The following is a 2,876-nucleotide window of genomic DNA, read 5'->3' as shown; positions in this document are numbered from 1 at the left end:
TTATAAAAAAACAGTAATTATTTTTGTCTGGTTTAGTTATATTTTTGATTATGTAGCGTACATTTATAAAATATAGTTTATAACAGTGAAGCAATGTCTACACTGAGTTTTATGAGAGAATAAAATCGGAACAAACGAAAACTCGTCTGTTTCGCACATATTCTCTACTACTAGAAAGCCTTCTCACTCTACAGCCATTGGCTGTCATCGAATATCCCGCCAATTCCGGGCGTATCACTATCCTCACATTGCACGTTGTTCTTCTCCTATGCACAGACTGGCACAGACCAATTCTCTTAGTAAACTCATTGTTAGTATAAATATAAGTTGGCACATACAATTGGCATTGTCTCTTTATAAGTTTGGTAAGTACATAATTATTATTATAATTATTTTTAAATATTTAGTCTACTACTTTTCGAGTTACAAATTATCTTAATACTAGTTTTTTATATACAAGTTGCGTGTACAGGTCGGCAATTTTGCGCAGTGTATTTATTATTCATAAGTCTATTGTCATTGACAATTTGAAAGTATCTAAATTTATTTTACTTCCAGAAATTCTGGTTTGACATCTTTACAGTATATAACTGGCATATGGGTTTTTTTTCTATGCCCTCTGAGCCATTACAACATTGATTGCATCTTTACGGTATTTTAGTGAGTACACACAATTAATCTTAATTATTCTTAAATGATAAGTTAAATTAGACGTTATAAACGATGATTTTCCAATATTATTTTGTTATATGCATTTGTTAAAAGTTGTGTAATATTTGTTACAGCATAATATTTATGCATAATAATATAAGAATTATTGTTAAAATTTTTTTCGATATTATAGAGGCTGTTCGTACAATTTACAGTCATATGACGGACAACAATATAGCTGAGTACACGTCAAAATGGCTTGCTCAAGCTACATTAAGAATTTCTAGAGAAAAGTATATGCGTTATATACTATTATATATAAAATTCTGTACTTTTTTAATGTTTTTTAAATCCACTTTGTAAATTGTTTTAGGCAAAGTACTCTACATAAAGAAAACGACGAAGATCAGCAATAGGTGGCTCAAAATGACTTTTATTTTATTTAAACAAAGAGAAAAATGACAAACATAAGAAAAGTATTTATTTTATTTTAAAGAAACACTATGTTCTTCTCTCACAAAGAAATGTGAAAACTATTTTGCTTAAAAGAAGGTAGTCATAAAACATTTTATAAACAAAAAAAGTTATTTTTATATAACAGTTATATATTTATTTTTATAGAACAGTTTTATATATTTATTTTTATATAACAGTTATAAGAAATTTATAAGACAGTTATTACAGTTATTACAGTTTATATAAGATATTACTAACGTTTATAATAGATTATATTACCAAAGATAGTATTAAAATATTATAGAAGAGTAAATTAGATTTTTATTTTTTACATTATGTATGTGCAAATTAACATATATATTGAAATGTGATATATATTGAAGACATTAAAATGTACAATTTATAGACATTTTTTAGTTTTAAAAATAAAATAAATTTAATTTGTCTATATAAAACTTTTCATTTTTAAAGTTTACTTTTTTATTCTTTTGTGTATATATGTATATATATATATAAGTAGGTTTTTTTACCAACAATTATTAGGCTTCTACTAATCTAGTTTAATAGCATTTACAATTGTAACTATATTATTTGAAATTATACATAGTTTAATACTTTAATGTATGTTATAACAATAATGTATTTTCACACTTAGTGTTAACAAAACATAAAATTACCATTTTTATTTTTATGAATGTCTGTATTCTACTATTATAAAAATTGTTTGATATAGTCAAGATTATACTTATTTAAATAATAAAAGCACGTCAACATTTTAATAAAGTTATTAAAATAAAGTATTATTAAGTAGTAATAAGTATTATTTTGTCTATATATCAAGAAATTTCTAAGGGTAAGGGTACTTAGGATGTTATTAAAGTAAAGATACTTTAATAACATTCATAAAATTATAACTGCTAATTTAAACTATTTTCATAAAAACTATTTAAATGTCATTGTTACTGTTTAACATACATTAATGTTTACACAATTTTGATCAATATAGTTAAAATTGTAGATGTTATTAAATTAAATTAGTAAAAGCGTATAAACGTAATCCATCAAATAAAAAAACATATTTTGCAATATTATATAAATATTACATTTTAATATTGCTATAATATTGTAATGCAATGAAAAAACATATTTTGCATTATTATATATATATTTTATTTTAATATTGCTATGATATCATATTTTAATATTGCTATGATATTATGTTGCAATTTCTAAAGGCGGACATTTTACCGTTGCTGTAGTGTCACAATAATGTTACTGTGATATTTTTCACCGTACTTGCAATATTGCAATCTTGCAACGAAATATTTATGCAATATTCCTGCAATCGTTTTGTGCTGTATGAGCACGTAATTGAATGTTTGTTTAATTCAACATTTATTCCCATCTCTCATTCTTTTTTTCATGCATTAAAAATTTTGAAATTACTTTATGTTCTTCATCTTCGTGCACTTCATCTTGTAGTTCGACTTGTTCTGCTTCTAAAATATAAAAAAAAAATGAGGGGTGGGAGTAAATGTTGAATTAAAAAAACATTTAACCACGCGATTATAAAGCCTATAAAAGATCATGTAACTTTTATTTGAAATTTGTTGTATCTTTTACCAATTTGTTGTATCTTTTACCATTTTGACAAAATTCTCATAAAAAGAAAAAAATTTTTTTGTCAGAGAAGTGTCACTCCCAAAATGTGCAAGAAAGCAAATAAAAAATACGGGTCTGTTATTTTTTTAGCTACTCTACAACATATT

General features: G+C 24.2%; 1 long non-coding RNA gene across 2 annotated transcripts; it reads left to right on the top strand.

Moving 5' to 3' along the window:
* The first annotated feature begins 28 nt into the window (after nucleotides 1–28).
* On the top strand, nucleotides 29–1,104 carry LOC109860753. Of its 2 annotated transcripts, none has more exons than XR_002250871.1 (4): nucleotides 29–365; nucleotides 559–660; nucleotides 845–944; nucleotides 1,025–1,104. It is a non-coding gene; the product is annotated as an uncharacterized LOC109860753 (long non-coding RNA). The 2 variants fall into 2 exon arrangements; XR_002250870.1 differs by having other exon boundaries at nucleotides 37–365; nucleotides 867–944.
* Nucleotides 1,105–2,876: the final 1,772 nt, after the last annotated feature.

The sequence above is a fragment of the Pseudomyrmex gracilis genome, unplaced genomic scaffold (genome assembly GCF_002006095.1).
Source record: "Pseudomyrmex gracilis isolate BER0280 unplaced genomic scaffold, ASM200609v1 scaffold_464, whole genome shotgun sequence".
In the NCBI taxonomy this organism is placed as follows: Eukaryota; Metazoa; Arthropoda; class Insecta; order Hymenoptera; family Formicidae; genus Pseudomyrmex; species Pseudomyrmex gracilis.
Note: the sequence above shows the minus strand (reverse complement) of the source record. Positions and strands in the feature narration are given on the sequence as shown.